The sequence below is a fragment of the Hylaeus volcanicus genome, chromosome 2 (genome assembly GCF_026283585.1).
Source record: "Hylaeus volcanicus isolate JK05 chromosome 2, UHH_iyHylVolc1.0_haploid, whole genome shotgun sequence".
Classification (NCBI taxonomy): Eukaryota; Metazoa; Arthropoda; class Insecta; order Hymenoptera; family Colletidae; genus Hylaeus; species Hylaeus volcanicus.
The window spans coordinates 8,338,913-8,361,290 of NC_071977.1; the positions used below are offsets into that span (position 1 = coordinate 8,338,913).

Sequence of the window (22,378 nt, forward strand, 5' to 3'; positions counted from 1 at the left end):
CGTTTACAGAATAAGTGTTCATTGTGCGGGGCACCTACGAACGGGACGCGACAATGGTCGTGTGGTTCGATAGCATGTTCATTGATACCAGTTTCTGCGATACGTAAATTGAAATACACGTGGGTAAAGCTTGATTCCTACTGGCGCTCGGAGAATGAGGCTCACAGTATTCTTCCACTATATCAAAGTATACTGAAAAAGAAAAAATATATATACATGTCGAATTGAGTAACCTCCTTCTTTTCGAAGTCGGTTAAGAATAAATAGATTCTTCAAATATGGCTCGAATAAAATTGTAAATGAAAAGTCATATTGGCTTACCGAAATAAATAAAAACAATCTACGAGTATAAGTCTTCGGAAACCGTTGGACGTAAGAAATCACCGTTGCGAAACTCTTTATTTAAATAAACTATGGCTTTCCTTAATTCTCACGTATTTAGAAATCTTCCTGAATTTTTTTCCGGTCATTTAAATAAAGAACAATTCTAGAGGTGCGAAGGGTTAAGTCTGGAGGTTATTGGAGCGCAAGTGAGAATCGAGCTTAAGTCGACAGATCGGCAGGATCGCTGTGGCGAACCGGTCGATATCGAGCTCGGAGTCACTTTAAAAGTTAAGGATCAATCAGTCGCAGGCATTGTTCCAGGCCATTGTGCAACGACGCCGAGTTGTTTATGGGCCGAAACGCGTAGCGAAACGATAATAATAATAGACGCGCGGAACCGGGGAGAACAACAATGAAGCGCGCGCGTGCTCGATCGCAATAGTTCTCGATTCCGACGGCAAAAAGTTGGAGCGTGAAATATCCCCCTCTGCGCGAAATTAGAATTTCGACGGACGACGTTGCGAAATACGACTGACGCCGTTTTGTTCGCGTACGCGTTGTAAAACATATTCAAAATATTTCTCGTTTCTCGAGCCGATATCCTCGGTTCGATAAACATTTCATCCCTTCTTTGTTCATCGATCGCGATTGCCGTTTATCGCCGATCTTTATTTTTGGTGTAAGGAGTTGGTGGAGAATAGGAATGGGTGATCAATCTAAAAACTGCTGCTCGAAAATGTTGAATACCCATTCATATTCCTCCAGATAAAGATTGTTTCGATACTCGTTCACTTATTTCATTGAAAATTGTACTCTCTTACGGTGGGAAGAATATTATTGACAACATAAACATTGCCAAGAAATTTCAAAACTACTCTTTCTTCAGGAGAATTATTTACCTCCTTCTGTTCTTTGAAATTTGAACCTAGACAAGACTTATGCATACACCTGTGCAGAAGCCAGCGAGCATGGTCGCGGAAAAGCGGAGTCACGCGCGTAAATAGCGCGGCGCGTGGCCCGGAAAAATTATACGACAGTTTCAAGCGCTTCCCTTAATGCTGGATAAAATGATTACTCCGTTTACCGCCGAGACTTCCCTCTGTCTCTCCCGGCTTCTCGGGTCTTCTTCGTTTTTCAGAACAGATTTCGCAAACCTCGCGGCCAGATGCGGTTACTCGCGCTTACCGGGGGAACTAATAACGAAATAAGGAAGGAGAAGGAGACGAAGGAGAGCCTTACGCAATTAATTCGCGGACTTGTTTCGAAAAGATTTGGTTGTTCTCGTTTGCGTTCATGGGAAGAAAGATGGATACAATGGGAATTAAAAGTATTCACACTCTCAGTGTGCAATTTGGAAGACAACATATAATAGATTGATTATTCCCACTCCAATTCAGTATTTCACTGCAATGACACTCTAACTAGAAAACCCTCAGGGACTGTAGCATGTCGCAGCTTCAGTACGGGCTTAGCGATCCCGAGGTACCCAAGCTATAGGGGGGCCAGTGTGTAAAGAAATGTAATGCAAGAAGTTAAAAAATAATGCAAAGCTTGACTATGTAAGAGTCAAGGATTCATGCGTGTCCATCATTAATTGACCAGTCTCGAGTGTATCTGCCCTTGACCAATCCCTGCAATATATCCCAACTACACCCTCACCTCTTCATCCCTATAAATGCGACTCTCTGCATAAAATAACCGATACGCGCTAAATAGCGAGTCAAATCGCAACCTGCAGCTCGACTCGCGTTTTAAGATCGTACGAATCGAAACGCGTAACTCGCGGCAGGTCAACGACCAATTACAATTCTCCTGGCTTGCGGCCACTTTTCATTTGCTCGTTTTGTTTGCGGGTAAACAAAGGAGAACGCGGCGCACAACAGACGCACAGGCTGCCGCCGTGCAGAAGTGCGTCCGACTCGTTTATCCGCGAGGAGGAGGCGCTGGGGGTTAGGGTGGCGCGTTTAATTCGTTTAATTATTTCATTATTAATTACTTCATTAATTGCGATCCCGCTCTACTTATTCCAGGGCGGTACGCGTTACGGGGGGGGGGGGGGGGCGGCAGGGGAAACCGGGCGAGATCGTCATAATGCACTTTTAATAATTAACGTGGTAAATAGTAACGCGAGTGAATTATTTCGCTCCTATCTGAAGTGATCAAAGCATCCTGCTGCCGCTTTTTCGGTGCAACATTGAACGGATCTGTCGTTGGTATAACAGGGATAATTAGGTGATTAGCCGCTAGGATATCATTATCGTTAGTGAAGAGGAATTTTAGATCGTATTTGCTGTAGGACTTGTGGATTAGAAGTTTAATAACGTTGAAGTCTTGTGAAAATTCAATCTCAATGCTAGCTACGTTGATCATCCAAGTTATCCAGTGACGAAGCTTCATTAAACGAATTTACCTAGTCGATTAATTACTCTACTTCGTATACATTTTGTATACCATCAGCGTCGAAGTCAGGTCTGAATTATATTTTCCCCTTTTAATTCCAAGTTGTCAAGGCAGCTTGTACATTCCACGAGAAGGGTTAATTCAAACGTATCCCCAAAGGCGCCAATAAAGATCGAACGCCTGTGTCTACAAGACTCATTTCCTTCGTGTTAACTAGTCGAACGTTTGTTACCGCATGCTCGCGTTAAAGCCTTTGGTGACCAATACCCAGAATATTCAACCGTCGGACAACTCAACCATCGCGTTTGGTTGGGCATCGGATCGAGTAATAATATTTGGACAGTGCCTCGGATGACCTGGAAGGTTTGTCGGAAGGGTCCGATTGAACGCCTGTCGCTTCAACAGGGATGCATGTGCGCCCCATACTGTCTTCGTCGAGGTCCCTTCTATATCGCCCTGCCTCTGTGTGTGTGTGTGTGTGTGTGCGTGTGTGCGTGTGTGTGTAACATGAATTGAACACAAATGAGATACCTGTCAATTTTCACTGCAAATTTCCAGCAGTACCAACAATAGTTTTTCAACTGACAACAGTAGCAATTCTGATACGAAGTCCGGACCGTCTGGAATCGAGCATACTTAACTCCCAGCGAAACGAATTGTCCATTCACCTGGGCAAGATCAACAAGGGTGAACGAAGAAGACCGCAACAAACGACACGAGCTGAACGATCGTTTAACAGAGGAGGAATGGAAGGGGTTGCGTTTCATCGTTGGCGATAATTAGTGGGAGGTACTGTTAAATCCGCGTTCTTAAGTGGCAGTAAAAGGCGTAATACGTATCAAAGACATCTGCAACGAAATATGGTGGTCTGCGGAGGACGGGGCTCGTGGTTGGCCGGCGATAAGTGACGTTGCACGGCCGGTGGGAGGGGCAAAGAGGCTGAAAGTAATAAAAATAAGTAATTACTCGAAGTAATCGGCCACCATTCTGGATTCCCGGGGACCGTGGTCGTTCAATTAGCTGAAAGTGTTCTTTCACTTTCGCGGTTACCGCGGCGACCGTTCTCCTGTACATTTAGGAATTCATACCGTGAAGGACGCGATCCGATTCGTCGTGCGAGAGGACACAAACTCGAGAGCACGTTGATTCTTTTCCACGCTTGACGATGAATCGGGACGCGTAATCGCGTGAAAGCTAGATCGGTCGCGAATAATCACGGCGGGAGGACGTCTTTTGGCTCAAATAAACGCATTACAGATTGGATTCAGAAAAAAAGGCGGCTTAATAACGCTGACCAACGACAAGCAACGGCCAGCCCAGCTGTCCTCGTCGTCATCGTCGTTCCCCGGTCGTCGTGGTCGTCGTAGTCGCGGAACACGGACACGAAACGGTGGGTGGGGGAAGGCAGAGAGGCGGAGCGTAATAAAAATAAGTAATTACCGCGAGTAATCCTCCCCCCCCTCCGACCCTCTGCCTCCTCGTCTTGCCGCTACCCCCCTGGTGCTCTACGAGAGTCGTTCAATTAACGGGAATACTGTTGTCTTCCCTCACTACGTTTCCCTTCCATTCCCCCTACCGGCAGCCGGAACCCCATCCCACGCCCAGCGTCCGCGAAACCCGCGAAATGTTTCACTCGCAAAGTCGCGTGGAGTGCGGAGTGCGCTCTCTGTACGTCGAGGTAGGGCGAGAGAGGGGTGATATCGACGCCCCTCCCTCGCTCACGCCCCTGACGTCCATCTATCCTTCCCCCACCGCGCTCGCCCCTTTCTCCTCGATTCGTGCGCCATCCCTCCCGCGCTTTCCGACTCCCTCGCCCCCACTCCGTCGCCCGGCTATCCCCACCAACATCGATTAGCGGAGCTCCCCGCCGTCCCGCGTCTCGTACGCTAGCAGCAGCACTGCTTTTACGCGAGGCGCGCTCACTCTGCTCCGTTGCACGACTCGAGAAGTGGTGGGGGAAAGCTCCAAAACCCCACTCGCTCGTCTGCCGTCGTGCCGTGCGGTTCGTGTCGTGGCTCGTACGGGTTCTGCTTGTCGCGCGTGTGCTCGATCTACCTCTTGACAGCGGCTCGTGTGCTCCAAAACGAACCCAGACCTTCGTTCTCGATCGACGCGTTGTGTGCCATCCACAGTGTTACCCCGTCACGTCCCTACTTACTCCGAGTGTGACACGACGTTGTCAAGGCGGATTGTGTGTCTACCCCTGAGTTGCTCCGAAACGCACGAAATGGAACAGAATGGAACTCTTGACCGCTAGCGGCTGGGGCTGCCGCGGATCACCATTGGAGACGGTGTCCATTTAAACGGGGGATCCCCGGAGCGTCTAGCGAGGGAGATAGAGCCAGCTTCGGGCGGGTTGAGACGCGAGGGACCGCCAGTTGAAGCGTTACAAGAGTCGTTAGGTGCGGGATTCGCGATACGGAGCGGAGCTTAAGATCAATAATTCGACGTGGAAGACGCGGGCTTTCGAAGGAGCAGCCGAAGGCCTTGGGTGCTCTCGGCGTCGTCGAGAGTGACAGGGGACTCCGAGCGAAGGACGCGTGCCGCGAAGGAATTCTGTGTGTGCGCCGGGTGCGTTGACACCTGTCTCGAAACGGAGCTGGACCACTCTTCAGGTTCGTCCCAACGGGGACTGGAGCGATCTCTTTGTAGTGATCGCCGCATGATAGCCGTATCGTTGCGGTAGTGTCGGTTTCGTCGACTGCGAAGATTGTGAAGGAAAGTGTTTGTTTGTTGTTGTCTTGCCCTTGGGCAGCGTATGCAGCTTGAGGGAATATTAACACGACCCAGGAACACAGCCTACGCATGCCGTGGATCGAGGTAAGCGTTTGTTTATCTTTACCACGGTCAATCGTAATACACGTAAGACGGTCGTGTTTATCTGGGCACGGTATATTGCGTTTCCACTATCTCGAAAAAAAAAATCGATGTACGCGGATAGACCGATAACGCTTCGAAAGCCTGCCACTCGACGAATTGGAGTGCTAAGAAATGTATCGTTTCGGAGCGATCGGTTGGGGAGGACTCGTCATCGATCGACGAGGTGTTTCTTTGACAAGTGTCTCGCCGTTGGTTCACTCCGATCGAGCCGGCCCGACGATTTCTCGGGGCCGTTGGTCGCACGCTGAAGAGTTTTGCCAATGTCGAGGGGGGTATCGTGCCAACTGGTGGGCACGGGGAGACTGAGAGAAGAAATTTCCGTGTAAGGTCTCGAGGCTGGGGGCACGCAGGCGCGTCCGTCGCCACGTGGTCGAATGCTGATCCGCGAGGTAGCCGAGGTGTTAACCTTTTTCGAAAATCGAGGATCAGCCGGCTGCCGGAGCGAACCTACACGGCCGCGGGGGAGGATGTACGGTTGGCAAAACAAGTAGTTAGTTACGTGAGCGCTGGCAGCCCGCCAAACGAGCCTCGAACTTTGAAATTGCGTTCGCGAGGCTTTCTTTCGGCGGCGATTATGCGCGCCGGAGATAGGACAACGAGACGAGAGGGCAAGAGCTTATATTCCGAGCGCATATACCCAAGTCCCTCCGGCGTCCCGCTTCCACCGGTTTCGCCGTCTTCTTTTCTGTAATTCGCGCGGCTATCGCGGCTGTATCTCTTTTCTGCCGCGGCCAATTAGTTTGCTGGCGCTATCACGGCTGGTGGCAGAAAGATAGCATCGGTTAAAATGTAATTGGGTCTTTATCGAGCACCGAGCTTACGATTTCTGGACTGAGCGCCCCGCTGACCGTCGTCCCCGCACACAGCGACTCCGATTCGATATCGCCTTGGCTAGTTTTTTCCTTTGGCCTCGTTCGCCAGCCCTGTAGAAGGGATCATCGGATCGAGAGGGGATATCTTTTCATTTGCGAGACGCAAAACAAAATCGTCACCCCTGAATTCTAGATCGCGACCTGCGGCCTTCGTCGGCCTCGAAATTGGTTCTATCGGTTTAGCCCTTTAATCTCCTCGGAGTAACTGGCAGCACACTGGCAAGGTGTGCCGAGTAGATCGTTCATTTTATCGATGATTCGCGATCCCAGCATTCTGCATTGGTTAACGCGTTTATTTCTCTTGTATTCGAGCTGCAAGACCTGCCGACTCGGAAAGCAGGAACGTCGGAGTCGTGGTGGGTGTGATGGGCGGGAGGTATGATCGGATTGAAGAAATTTATATATATTGCTAAACTTAATGATGTTTCTGATGGTCTACTCCTTTATATCGAAGAGGTATATTCTTCATAGGCACTTCACACTTTCTCAAACTTGAATAAATGAATTCCTTGTAATTCATATTTTCTCTCAATACAAAAAGATTTATTCTTCATAAATCATACTTTTCCTGAGAAGTCACGCAATTTCCTTTGTTTTCCTATTTGTTATTTAGATTTATCGTTGTACCCAGTTTGGGAAACTCTGCAGTATGTTTCAATAGAAACGCTCACAGCAGTATACCGCGAGTGGCGATTGTATTCTAACAATAACGTGCATCATCGATATCAATTAATTGGATCACAGATACCCAGCGATATTACCAGCGATATCTGACTCCAGTTTCTCCGGCAAAACGCTGTACGGACTATTCTTGACGAATAGAGATACTCGTCGCCGCGACACTATCAATAATATAATTTGCTCTGTCGGAAACGCTATGCGATAAAGTATTCCCGTGGCGGTAATATCTCGACACAAGGGGTTATTTTGGTTTGCCGTGCTTTGAGCCGCGTTGTTTGGTCGCGGCAAGGTATGCACGCGAATTTAGAGCGATCCGGCTGTCTGGGACTCTGGCATCTTGGTGAACGGTGTCTAGATCGAGGTTGCCATCGAATTTCCTCGACGATTGATAGAGTGGTATAGATCAAGTGCTCCGAAAATAAGTGGTACGATATGAGCGTGTTGTTTTCATGCTGAATTTTTGAATATATTTTTTTATCGCATGAAAACATTTTTACTGAGGTAATTTCTTGCGCATATTTATGGAGGCCAGTATAAAATAATAGACACTGATTTGGAACTGTTTACACCATTTTTTACAATTTAAATTGTCCGATGAAATGCAATTTTGGTTCAGCTCCAAACAAGTTAGCATTCATTAATTGAAAAGGATAGAAAACCGTTTGACTTAATTAACTCGCGTTGATTCGTCATCTATTCCAATAAAGTTCTACCCTGATTGCACATAATAATAACGATACTGCCGATACGAAGATTTATTCGCCATTACCTGGAAGTAGCGAATCGCAAATTTGAGAAATTACCTCGTATAAGGACAACTGGAAAAAAATTCTTTCATAACTGAAGAGCGCCCAGAAATTTGCGGAAAATCTCTCGGCCCGACTTGCAGCAATTTTTTCAGTCTTCTTAGAACGAGTTCGTCGGTACTTAAAACGAGTTGAGCTCGTTCGTATACACATTCGAAAAAATAACTTCCAGGATCCGCTTCCTTCCGTTCGAAGACGGAACGACCGTGAACGTGCAAAAGGACGATTTTGTCGACTCATTGTTTCCCTCGTTCTGTGTTCGTTAATTGGAAAGTTTGACACCTGGATGAGATCGTAAAAGTGTAGCCTCGGTTGGACGAAAAAAGGCGCGAAAATGGTCGTCGAGTTCAAAGCTTGGAGGGGAAGGTGAACGAAGGTCCGGCGTCGTAAAATAATAAATTTGGTCCTTGACCAACCCGAAAGCCATAACCAGTCTCTGCAACCTGTCAAACGGTCGACCCAAATATTTCGGAAGCGTGAATAGAGCTTGGGTACCTGCTGGACTTCGAAATCAGAGTTTTCATCCTAGCAAACAGAGCTGCGACGTTTTTCGTTGCTCAAGGAGAACCGAGTGCTTCGAATAAGTACTCGAGAGCTTTTATTAAAGCTTTACTACATGCAGATTATAAATGGGTGAAACATTTTTTTAATAAAATAGTTGGAATTATTAATTCTTAACATTTTTGGTCATCCTCGGTGGAACTAAATATACGCAACAATTTCAAATAAAATAAAAAAGTTACTGGGGACGAGATAGAAACATTTACAGGGAGGTTTTCGATGTAACATAACTCACGAATATTGAGTGAACGGCCACGGATTAACAGTAGTGCCAAAACCGTGAAAAATGGAGGTTCGATTTTTTCGATTAACTGTTAAAATCTCCTACATAAGTGATGTCTAAAGTAACGCTAAAAATTGTTTGCTTCCATCACTGAAAATGTTTCGAATAAATATTCGATGGTCGAGGGATTGCTTCGAATCGCTTTAAAAAAACTATGAAGTTTATTCATCCCGCGAGCAATACTCAGTTTTAATTTTTACTATTTTATTATACGAAAAAAAAACACGCTACTAGCAAAAGTAAAATGACCGAACGAGTAATCGCGGCTTAATAGGAAACCCGGTGTAAAGTTTGCCGAGCAGGTTTTAAATCCCGTATCCGTAGGTTGGCGCTGGTGCAATTCAATTTCGTGTTACGTCTGCCGTCTCCTAGGACGCGTTCGCGTCAAATGAAATTCAACAATGGGTCCAATTAAGTCCAATTAGAAACGTATCGCGGCATAGAACAGCTGTCGCGCGAGATAAGCCCGTAGCCTCGCAGCGCGTCAGATTAGGCGTGATTATTGCTCCGAACTCGATAATATTCGAAGCGTCGCGCCACACGTTCCATTCGTACAATCTGTTTGCTGCCTACAATTGACATTTCAAAAACCTCATCTGTGATTAAACTTGTCGATTCGCAATAGCCACATCTCTAGTCAAAAGTAATAAATGCATACAGATGAGATATAAAGTTATTCACTTGCACATTAAGAAAATGCCCCCCCCCCCCCCTCCCCAAACTCTTTATTCCTGAAGAAAGAAGACGATTGAATACTTGACACTACGAAGTAATCGCAATCATAGCTATCGTACTCTTAACTGTATTTTTAAAATTGTAGTGGGGAGGAGCAAATAGATTTATCAATGTAAATCACTTGGTAGCCCTAGTGGCACCTAGTCAGTCATTGTTAGTTAACGTAATACAAAGTTCAATTGAATCAACATTTTGACAGCTGTTTTCCACCTGTCCAATAACGAATCTCTCTAAGAATATAAACGGACTCCGAAAGTCATAGATTTTCACTGTACTCCATTCCTGATTAGCAAATATTTTTCTCGCTGAAGCGACAGCCCGCACCCATCAAAACCAACGAAATCATGTTCCCTTGGAGAGCGTCTTGTCGTCGATCAATTTCTCTGGGAACGATTTCTATCCTCGGACGGGGCATCTTTCTCCCCCGGACCGCATCTTACTGGCCACCTTCAGCGACTCCGACTTATTATTCCAGATAGCGTTGTTCCTTCCCCCCCCCCCCCTCCCCCTCTCATCCCCTTGTCTCTCTGCGGGGCTACAGCAGACGTCTTGTCGTACGAAAGTGGCAGTTTGCAATTAAACGACGATGTTATCGTAAAGGACCTGTAGGTCGGTTGAATGTACATGGCAGCGAATTAAAATGTAAATACTTGATTAAAGTTAATCCCAGCCAGGTGAATAAACCTGCTGTACGGAAGACTGGGGGGAGAATGAGAGCGACAAGGGGCGGGGGGGGGGAGGGCCAGAGGGGGAGAACAGAGAACGAGACAGCCCACGGTGCTGGCAGCCCAAGGGGTGGTTTTTATTGCCGGTTTTTATTAGCTGAGTAGGTGTACTCCATTCTACCCCTACCGTGTCTACGGGGTTCTGCTGCCCCTCTGTCTTCTCCTACGGCAGTGTCTAACCCCCACCCACCTCGCCGCGGCCCTCCGCGCCCCCTCCATTTCTGCGGAACGAGGCAGGCGCGGCGCGAGGGGAGAAGGGTTGATTAAAACTAACGTTGCGCCAAGAATTACCCCGTGAGATTGAAAATTAAATTAATATACAAAACTCCTGGCCATCGGGGCTAATTAGTTATATGATAGTAATTAAAAGTTAAGTATATCTTCGAGGGGGAACAAACATTGTTGCGAGGGGAGGGGAACGATAGGGGGTGGCTGGGGCTCGGTAATCGATCGTGAATCGATGTCGATTGTTGTACGGGTGTTCAGCGAAGAGTAGAACGGCGAAGTCAGGGTAATGAGAAGGGAACAAATGGTTGAAACAAGGGGTGTGTATATTTGCTTTGAATTAGTCGTCAGGCTTTATTCCTGTGCTTAACGGTTTTGAATGTTAGAAAGTTAAATGTACAGACTTAAGTGCTGAATGGAAATTGGAATCGATATTTTTAGTCTGTGATGAGAATTTCCATTATCCTGGTACCTCTAAATTGCATATTTTTAGTCTGTGATGAGAATTTGCATTATCCTGGTACCTCTAAATTGCAAGCTTATTCTGACCAAATTTCGAAAAATACAATGTGTATCGAAAGCTTAGTTAAGAACGAATATATAATATTTTTTAATTTATAAATGTACCTAAATGCGTGCGTCAGTATTTCCCGAAGGGATTGAAAGAATTGATGTACCGGTGCTTGATGGAACGAAGTTGGCATTGCAGCGCGGATCGATACCATGTGGGAGTCGTAAGTGTATCTGCGTGTACCTCGTGCTTACAGAATCTCTGTGTAGCTCAGAGTGCTTCTAAGCACATTGCGCGCCGCATCGTTCATTTATGAGTGACATTTAAATTTTAATTTGCATAGAAAGCTCGACTATTCGCACGGTACTTAAACATACGCTACCGTCCTCCAATATTTATATAATTTCATGCATTAGTTTTTGTTTCGATAATTCTCCATCTACTCTCAATTATTATAAAATATTTTTTGATAATATTTTTAAAATAATTCCCCTCCCCCCACAAAAAAAAAGATAGCAATAATCTCGAGCTTTCGTTGCTTTATTAAATTGAGTTTATAAATTGTATCTTTAGAGTTGTAGATGATCCCAAGCTTGTCTAATATTTTTTCTCCATTTTTATTCGTACTAGTTCCTGTATTAGTAATTAGAAAATTGTTGAAGTCTACATAAGTTTTTATTAGGGCAATAAAATGGAATCCCGTTGCGCGGTGAAATTTGTTCGAATATACGAACACGTACAGTAACGGACGAATAGTTTTCTCGAGGTATTTTCAATATGCGATTCGCTGATATTAAACCAATTGAATGCTTCGCGAAGGTATGGGCGATAAATGAAATACCTTGTCAGATTTAACGAACGGAAAATGTTTGTCATGCGAAGCGAAATCGGGTTAGGCAAAAAAGCAGGATAACGTCTCTGTTGGAAATGAATTCGAACAACGAAATGAATTGGGCAGTTTTATGCGACCAATTTAATTCATTAACGTTTCCACTCATTTGTTTCGAGTCATCTTTAGAATGAATACGATTATAAAATAAAATACTGGCTAATAATAGCGTTTATAAAAGAAGTCATGAATTTTTTACTTCTACAGACAAATCGTTATTTTTTTAAAGAAACTTGATACAAAATCGAATACTTGCAAACCGACCCGTAAATTAAAACCGTGATCGTCAATTAAACGCAGAAACTTCGTACTTTTTCTTCGCAAAAAATATAACGGAAAAACGAAATAATGACACCTTTTAATTACATTAAACGCGATTCAAATAAATAATCAAGTATGGCGTTGGGTGTTTCATTACGTTTAATGAATATCCATTATTTTTAATGAATCCTCGAGAGCCGTTCAGGGGGTCGCATCGATTCGACAAGATTCGCGGAACGTTGACGAGGAACGTCGATAACGCGCGCTGTAGGAGTCACAACGTGCACTCGCGTATAAAATATTTCATCTACCTTAAATTATTATTATTATTGAATTTATAAATTTAAAATATCGTAAACACTTTCTAACTTCAACGAAAGGTACAATCTTATCGAACGACAATCTCTTCGTCGATTGTCACGAAATTTTCGACACATCCCTCGAATATCATTAACATCTCATTCATCATCAACACGATTCACAAGAGGAAAATTATGCAGCATAATAAGTATCTCTATAACTCCAGAAGTATATCTATCGACACAAAAAGTTTCAATTCAACACTTGCCGTATGTATCTTATCCCCCAAAAAATCCAAAGTGTTCCTTACTTTTCGACCCGAGACCGGTGGACAACAAAATTTTCAAATAATATCCCTCGAAAGATATTCGCGTGTAGTTTTCCTTTCATATGGGTTACGTAACGAGGCCTGGGCCGTTCCGACGATTGAAAACTGCGCTTTGAAGTAAGATCTCGCGCCGCGGAACGCAGTTACTCGGAACGCGTTTTCAATCTCGCAAAGGCCAGGGCGTTCGCCGTCGATTATTCCCGTTCGATACTTGGCAGAAATTTTTAAGTATATTAGGAATACACTGGCTTGCTCCTGAATTATTCGAATGCTTTCAAGAAATTGCAGGATGCATTAGCTTACATTACGCCGCTTCCATTACGTTATGAATATTACTCTCCCGTATATCGACGAGGAAGCGGATCCCCCCCCCCCCCCTTCGGGAGGTTGCATCGAGTTTTATTATTTCTTGCGATTCGAATCCATTCGAGAATTACCGCGTTAACGACGCCGATACGTGAATTAGGATTTAATTCATTATTATTTTAATATGTACATGTTTCATTACGGGGGTGATTTTATTAGAGCCAATTTCAGATAATTGTACAGTCTGGTACCAATGTGTATTTAATTATCTTTATGAACTTCTTCACCTAAGTTTTCTTCATGGATAAGGAAAATATTCTTCGTATGCATTAAGTTGATTATGTTTCGATAAACGTAATTGAATCAGAATACAGCAATACTTGGGATTTTAATTATCGGAATTATTTAAAGAACCAGTATGATTTTTGACATGTCTCACAATCAATTAATAGTGCCAAACAACTTTTTATGTTATATTGCAATGTCAATTAATTACTCGCTTGTACCAGACTTTACCATTATTTTGAATGAACGAATTCTTTCCCCTTACGTGTTCTGGAGCAAGACTTTCGTTACACACAGGGTGCTCCAATTGCAAGCACCGTTAAAAATAGATACCATGCCATGTAATGATAAGAATATACTGTGTGGGCATAGGATCGCAAACGTTTTCTTTCCGCGTTGCGGCTTTTTAAAGATGCATGATAGAGGAAGCGTTTGAAGTCGGTTGATGGCTTTCCTCATGGGAACAGACATGCTGGAATTTGATCGATACAATCATTCTTAGCATTATTCAACATCCAATTATTACCATCTCCGTTCCCTTCGAGCAGTAATGATGATTTTTACACGCTTGCAGTATTTATACCATTTCTGAAATCTTCAATGTCTACTTTTCGAGAAAACATTTTGGAATCTGTGTTTATATAAAATGTATTCGTAATGTTTGGCTGACTAGTTCTAGAAACTTCGTTTTCTAGTAGCTTCGTTTTTAACATACGTCACTATTATGTAAGAATCGTGAGGCAAACATCTGGATCTTTGATAAAAGAACATACTTATTCCTATTCACAAGTATATTCTTTCTTTTCTCGTCGTATATAAATTGCAAATATATTCCTCGCAATCATTGCACGTTGTGCTGTACTTATAATTTTCAGCTGAGCAGAGGTCGCGCAGTTGGACTTGTACTTTGTGGAAAATGTGTATTGGTTGGATGCAGGAAGCATGATGGAATGAGTGTGTGAAAGTTTGTGTGGAATTCTAAAGAGTGGACTAAGAATAAGTAGATTATCCAGTTAGTGGCACATTTCCAATATCGAGTTTTCGTCTTTCACCGTGCATCCCACACTAAATCGAAATTTATTTCGTCACGTTTACACCATGCACGCATTCTACATACATTCCACAAAAATATGCTCCGTTTACACTCTCAACCCACATCCTATACCTATTCTATACGTTTTCTATTGATTCTATAGACATCTGACGCAAATTCTGCATTCACTTCGTACTTTTCCACACAATGCAAGCGTATTTCACGCTTTTTCCTCGCATTCCACACATTTGTAAAACGTCTATGGTACAACTCGAGTGTTGCCAATGCAGACATGCATAAGATTTTATACCGAAGCGATCAAAATGCAGGGCTTGATAAAAATAGTCATACCTCTGCGATAAAAAAATCACAGCTCCGTTTCGAAACGGTGAAATTAAACTGGAAAGTATGCAATTTTACACCGCATATATGAAAATTAGAAAAAAAAAACATTTATTAAAGTCCAATGCACATCCTCTAAGTTGACGAATATCGAACTACTCGATTAGATATTTTTATCTTAGAGTGACTTTTCAAAAATCGCATTTATTTTCCCCAAAACGACGCAACCTCGAGTCTCACTGTCTTCCTGCGGAATTAAAGCGCCCCTTTAATTTCGCTATGGTGTGTATTCTCGTCGCGGAAAGTGTGCCCGTTGGAGAAGGCTGTCCCGATTTAGTAGTCGATTTAAAATAAGTACATTGGCAGACTGTGTACGCAGTTACGTGCTTTCAGGCTCGTCCCGGTGCTCCCTCCTCCTTTTCTTCGGGACGCCTTGGTGCATTAGCTTGAATACATCCATGAATATTATCCCGTACTTTGGCGAGGGCAGAGAAGGGTGTCTGGACACGTAGGGGAGGTGAAGAGGGAGTCGTGGGGTCGGGACGGTGTATAAGGTATAAGGTAGTCCATTAGCGTTAATATTATAAACGTTAGCTGCCCTCTGGCCATCCCCGTAACATACTCACGTGCGCCTGCGCTCTCCCTCCCTCTGTTCCTCTCGCTCGCACACCAGCGCCACCGCACCACCCCCTACAATTCTCCTCCTTTCTCTCCTCTCCATTTCAACGACCGTTCCCTCGTACTTTCTGTCTCCCCCCTCCCCTCGACCATCTTTCCCTCCTCGTCTCATTCATTCCCCTCCTCGATAACGGCGTCGCGGTTCCACCGACGCACACGTCGCGTCTCACTTTCTCTTCGCTCAATTTCCATCGTCCTATCTCGCTCGCTCGCTCCGCCGACTCTCGTCTTTACGCTCATCGTCGTGCAAACAACACACGCTAATATACCTCTCGGCTCCATAGAGGGGGCACGAGGGAGCGAGCGAGCACGACTATACACGACGAACCTCTTACTTAGGTGTTCTGTTACCTTACTTTATCCCGGAGCCACGGTCTACAGGGTGACCGGATTGAGATCCGACACCGGAGCTCGCCTCGCGACAGGTGGCCGATCCGCGACTACCTTTTCTATCTAGCTTGGTGGCTGGGGCTAGGGATGGCGAAATGCTGGTGGCGAATGCTTGATCCTTTCGGGAGGAAAGGGTCTTGGTATAACGTTGAGCGGGAGATGATGGTGGAGGATACCTCTGGAATCTTTGAGGGTAGGTTGGAAGAGGGTAGGTTCTTGAAAGGTGACTTTCAGACCCGAGGCTTCATCGAAAAGATTAATGAATCTTTATTTTTCTTTTCTTCTTTTTGTAGAAACTGATGCTTCCTTCAAATCAAAAAAAGCTTTTTCCTCTCTTATCGAATGTATATATGTACGCTTGACAAGTAGTTTCTTATCGACTTCCTGCAATGTTATTTATTCGAGGTCCAAGACTGCTTCAAATTCCTCCCCTAGTAATTCTGCAAACCCAAGAAGTGGTCACTCTAAAAATCTTCAAGTCTGTTTATCTTTCTAAATTGACCCTTGACCACTGCCTCTATGATCAGCCATATCACTGCTCCAATTTGAAGCTGATTGCACCGCAGTACGCTAAGTTTGAAGCATACTATCAAGCTAACCACGAACGCTGTTATGTCGAGATATCCATGCTTTTTCGATTTGAGCCCAAACAGGAGCAAACGGAGCCAGGGTCGCGGTCACGAGTATCGCATTTGTAACGATGCCCGCCTGCGTAAAGAGGAATCAACGCGTGCAAGCTATCGCGAGAGCTCCATCCAGATAATCTGTGCTTACGTTCCTCTCGAAAAGCTTCTCCCAGGCAGACATTCCGCACTCCCATTTCGCGCTATGATCCATCGTTAGAAGCTGGCCGTAGCCGCTGAATTAGCGAAATCCCCTCGAATCGGAGTAGCCTGAGAGGTCTCTGGCCCCTCAGAGCTCCATTAGTATACATAATAATAAACAACAATCGCACGGTTACACGCGAAATTAGGAACCTCTTAGCCAGAGAGCGTCCAGGGATAGTGGACGGTGTGTCCTCTGGTGGACGTTGTCGCACGGGTATTCCCTGGAAACGTCTAAAAGCCACCGCGTTCTTATTATTCTTCCTTTCTTTCAGCAGCTCTGGCAACGCGGAGCGGAAAGTCGTTGCTATCGCGATCGTCGAACCGAAATCTGCGGAATTTATTCCGTTTCATTTTTTCTCCGTAGTCGAACACTTCATTTATTTGATAATAATTAATGTTTTCGATAAGAACAATGTGTGACACTAGATCGCAAGTCCTGAAAATAATTTTTCACTGTTAGGATTTCACGGAATTATTTAGCATTTGATATCCTTAATTTATCCAGTTACAACGACAGCAAAACACAATTCCAAGTATAATCACCTACCCTCCTAAGCATTCCTTCGCAACGTTGGTTCTTTGATATTGATAATAGCGAAGCAGCGTGTCAGATGGTATTTACCCATGCATCGCCTAAAGCTTGAAATGCGGCGCCATGGTTATTACGCGGTAGATTGTGGGAATCGAGAACTTTTTACTAGAATCTAAATTTCACGTGTTCTTTTTCGCTCGTTTCATTATACTTGCATACCCCGCGAAACTTGTGTAATAATGTTTCCGCGAAAGAATGAGTCGATACCATCGATCTTTCTCGCGTCTGTGCAACGCTATCAATCATCATTTAATGCCGAACAGCAATTAACGACCTCGTCCGTTTACCATTATCTACGTTGCTCGTTATTGCTGTGTAACTATCATTACTCCGCGCCGTGATGTAATAAAACCAATATCGCTAGTATTTACCAATTAGATTCGAGGCCTTGGCTTAAATGCAGATAAGAGACTAGCTTGCAGACCTTGAACGATATCGTCGGAGGACTTACCATTTGATTCTGTGTTGCAAAGCTCGTGGAAATAAATTACAATCATTGGTTATTCATGCGTACATTCATGGTCAACTTAACCCTTCGCACTCTGTGCCATCTCGTTGCAAAATGTGCGAACAGACATCGCATTACATCAAATAGTCTAACTTTGGAAACGTGTATTTTTTGGTATTATTAGACTCGATTAGAAATTCTTATAGCTTTCTTGAAGCGTTGCATAATAAGTTCGTTATATTAGCAGTGGTGTCACTAATAAAATTTGTTAGACTTACGACATCCGAGTGCAAAGGGTTAATACTCAAACTTATCAACTCGAATCCGCAAAATTTCAATTTCCTTCACCGTTTCGTCTAACGCGAACGACCTCCTCGCCTAACAAGCCCCCGACTCGTTATTCGCAACAGCTTCTAAGCAATTACTTCAACCCGGATCGGTAGAGCATAAAAATATGAAAAATGAAAAACAAACGTGTTCGACTAACGATCCGCGTCGCATGAAACGGTTGGCCAATCGAATCCTCCTCCCTCTCGCGATTGAAACGATCTAAAAATGTATCTAGCGACCGCGCGGGTGCGCGAGACACGGCTGCAGCTATTTCGATTCCCGTCAAGTCGGTAAAAGGCTGGAGTGGCCGGGCGAATCCGTGGCAATTGAAATTACAGCAATTAACGTTATTGCTCCGAGTGGCGTCACGCGTATCCGTCTTGTTCTTCCCCCCGCGTTTCAATCCACTTTCTCGCTTTTCCCAATAGCGGGTAGCTCCCAACGCCCGAGCAAAAGAGGATTGAGAGTGGCTCCGATAGCGTTCGCTATAGCGATCGTGAATGCGCCTCGAGAACGGAAGTATATTGTGTCCGATAAGGAGCAGGGGGGAGGGGGCGGGTGGGTTTGATTCTATCTAGCATTAACCCTCCCGTGTGTTAACGTTGCCGTGGCATCGAACCCGGGCTCGTAATCGCTCCACGAAAGGAGGGAAAAATCGAAGAGGCCACTGAAACGATTGCCACCGACACCGACAGCATGGATATGTATTAAGCCCACGAGGACTCGTGTGATTCGACTTGGGACGCAGTTTAGGGCTGTACAGTTTCTTTTCGTTGACTACGATGGCCTTTGCGGACTGTAGATACAATAGTAGTCGCGGTAAGTGAATTGGATGATGGGCTGTGTCTTGGAAAAAGGATTGATGGGAGCCGCCTCTACGCGGTGTTCTTCAGGTGTTGGGAGCAGATTTGCAGGACCTTTTAGCTTAGTTACCAGGGGATTTGTAAGATTGACTCGAGTGGTACTCCCGAGGGTGTGAAAGAATTCCATGAATTCCTCGACCATGAACTTTAAGAATGAACGACCTCGCGAGCTAGAAAGTTCGCAGAGATTAATGAATACTAGCCTCACCAGTAGTCGAAATTGAACTTGACTACTATCAAAATCCACGATACAACTTGTTTATCCAGACTTCATTGCGATAGTAAATACAATCGTTATTGGAGTCCGACATTCGTTTGCCACTCGATCGACAATCCGAAAGCTCCCAGCACCCAACACGGTCGATCGATATACCGGGTGCGACCTTGTCGCCCAGCAGAAGCTGCATCGAGACTATACATCACCTCCGGAAGGAAAAATCCTATTTTGAGAGGCACTGATCGGCTCCGTTGACCGCGGAAAAAGAAATTGCTCTGGTCCCTCCCCCGCCCAACAGAAGTGAAAAAGAACGAGTCGAGGAGCAATTGTAACTTATGGATTCGCGTGTCGTGGCCGAGGCACGACGGATCGCGATGTCCCTCGTGTTACTTATCGTTCGTCTGGCTTTTTGCGTTTGAGGCAGTCGGTCGATTCGTCAGCTTCGATTTCCTGGGCGATGTCTGCTCGGAGAACCCCTGCCAGCGAGTAGAATCCTAAGATCTCCTCTGACGTCTGCTTAATTAATTACCATCCGCGGTTTTAATTAGCTGGGGGCTTCTACCTTCTCATCCTCTTTCATTCCCTCGTTCCCTCGTCGTGGAAAACCATGTGGAAGGCTAACTCGGCGCTCCGACTCCCACACATAGCCGTGTGTATCTCGGTGCACACGCACCTACACGCGCGCCCACGGTCACGAACCGACCGTGACATGTCCACACCTTCCACACGCGCGGTCGGTCGCCAGGTGCCGTCGGATACACTGTCCTTCGCGTACGCATAAACGCGTAACCTGCGAGTCGTGGTCGGGTCGCACACAACGCAGATACGCGGCGACGATAAACGTCGAAACGTTGGGGCGTGCAGGGGATCCGCGGAGGATTTAGCTGTCGTCGTGACTGTTCGAACCCTGGGTGCCGTTATACAGGAAATAATGCAGTCTTGCCGTGTTTGGTAGGACACTGGTCGAGCTGGCGAGGATGGTAGGTGGTTAATGGACGTGGGAATAAGGCAGGATTCGTGAGTTGAGTCAGAAGAGTCTCGTCGCTGTTGCTATAGTCGTATTTTTAATTCATAGAACATGGGAAGTTGGTGCAATTCAATTTTGAATACGTCGAAGACCACTGTGGGTCCTGTTGAAAAATTCAAATAGAAGTTTGAGAAACATGAGTCAACTTATTAGCCAACATGGGAGTTCACTTGTAGGAGAAGTCAACCGAGGTTTTGCGCCACCGTAGAGCTTATAATGCCAAAGACAGTGATTATGGTTTTGTGGGAATTACGGTTAATAGTTTACGAAATATCCCCAAGTACAGAGACACTTTCCAAGTAAGAGTGTAGCCTAAAATGTAAGGCGCTTGGCTGTTATGTCTTGGGATACTCTCTTACCTCAGGTTCAAGACTTGTCAGAAGGCTATTTCCAACGATGTATCCTACTAGTTCCAAGAAGGTATTTTTTTTAACCCTTTGCACTCGAGGCCTTTTTTTCTGGTATCTACCAGCAACTTAACCTTGTCGTTACTGAGAGCCACATCTCGATTGCAAAGGGTTAATCCTACTCTTATTTACGTTTATTCACGAAATCAAGTCACAGCGGTTGGTCATCGATCGAACTCGAGAGGCGTTCACCTGAAATCGATCAAATCAAAGAGGGGGGGCGGTGGAGACGCTAACAACCGGGGTTCATTTACCGAAAAAGGTAACCGAAGGCGGAATGAGCCTGCGTAGGGGACGAAGAGACGAGCTAGAGAGAGCAAGAAACTGACGGGTGGCTGTTAAGGAGAGACGGGGATGGCGCACGGGGGCCCGCCCGGTAGAAAGGGTACGCGGCTACGCAACAATACAAAGACAATGTGTTTGTTGCCGATTAGCAGAAGGACGAGGTGAGGTTTTTACGAGAGCTGCAGGTACGGGTCCAGCGACGTGGACAGGAAGGGGACGAGGGAGGGCACGCAGTCGTTTACAGCCGAAGAGAATCGGGGCCCGTGACTTAAATGACCCCTCTCTCTCTCCAGCCGCCACCCGCGGCTTCCCCACCTGTGTCAAGATTTACGGCAATTCGCTTTTTGCCCCCTTTAAGAGCTTTCGTATTATCTTACTGCCTCTGTTGCTGCTTCCTCCGCGAGCGAATGTACTTTGCCTTCTCCTGCTCCGCAGCTACGCCCTCTCTTCCCCCTTCTTGTTCTGTTACCCCTCCGCTGCATTCGTTTCTCTTCGTTGTCTCCACCTAGGCCCCCCGTTGCCCCGCAGCGTCCTCCCACCACTCGTCTTCGATACGAACGAGTATATTTGCTCAGGTAAGAACCAGCGGATACAGGTGTAACGCAGACGCGAACACAACGGAACACCTGAGTTCGTAATTATACCGAGACAACCAGGCCTTCGGGGCTCCGTCCTCTTCTGCTCCTCGTCCCTGTCTCCCTCTGTTTCTCCGAACGGAGAGACTTTAATTACGTCAAATTCGATTTAGCCGCTCCATCGTACCCCGCGCGTGGGGATATTACTCTTGTCGCTTGGCAGAGGTGCCCCTAATTTTCATTTTTATGAGATAAAGGCTGCAATGAGGATCGATGCTCGATTTATTGGCTATTTGTCGATTAGGTCAAATTCTAGAGAAGTATTCACAGTGGAATAGTAGTTTAACTACCTGTAGGAAGTCCTAGGTTCGTTGGTCTACGGTAACAATTCACTACAAATGTAGATTTCAAGTGATGGATGCATGGCAAGGCCAAGTGAGTCGACTAATTGAAGAAAAGAAAAGGCAAGAGGTGTAACAATGTATATAAGAAGAATGCTCGGTAATGAGACACGTCTACATACTTCATACGTTTCTGCCATTCTTTTACAAATTCAGCAAATGATCCAGAACGCAATTCCTCGATAAAAGAACCAGGAAGAGACGTTACAGATGTTGGCTGAAACTCATAAACAAAGAATCCTTGTTCGTTCCAGGTGATTGAGTTTTCTATGCATCCAGAAACCTATCGACGGTTAGACTGTTACTCCGAATTCCCCTATCGCCTCGTTAACTTATCCACGTTTCTCGACGTTTAATTACTATAGCGATTCCTTTCAGCGTTGCGGTAATGGCGGCGCTGCAGGCATCGCGTTATCGTCTATCAGCATAAATCTTATTATTCTAATGCTGTTATTACGATCCTAATCTGCGGGCATCCGAGCGTAGACTCTGTTTTTCCGTCTCCCTTCGTTCGGCTCGTTTACGATGGTTCCTCTCTTCTTGCACTTCCCCATCTCTTTTAGTTCCGTCTCCATCACTTTTAACCTTGAA

The 22,378-nt window shown here is 45.3% G+C and overlaps 1 protein-coding gene across 3 annotated transcripts in view; it reads left to right on the forward strand.

Moving 5' to 3' along the window:
• Positions 1 to 22,378, forward strand: part of LOC128872785 (LIM/homeobox protein Lhx9) — a 378,653-nt gene that overhangs the window by 212,426 nt on the left and 143,849 nt on the right. The window contains exon 1 of one of the 3 annotated variants that reach the window (XM_054115814.1): positions 4,696 to 5,544. The exons of the other annotated variants lie outside the window; for them this stretch is intronic. The gene's annotated coding sequence lies outside the window, so the exon portion shown is untranslated. Of the gene's footprint in view, positions 1 to 4,695; positions 5,545 to 22,378 lie in introns of those variants that run through there. 3 annotated transcript variants of the gene reach the window in all.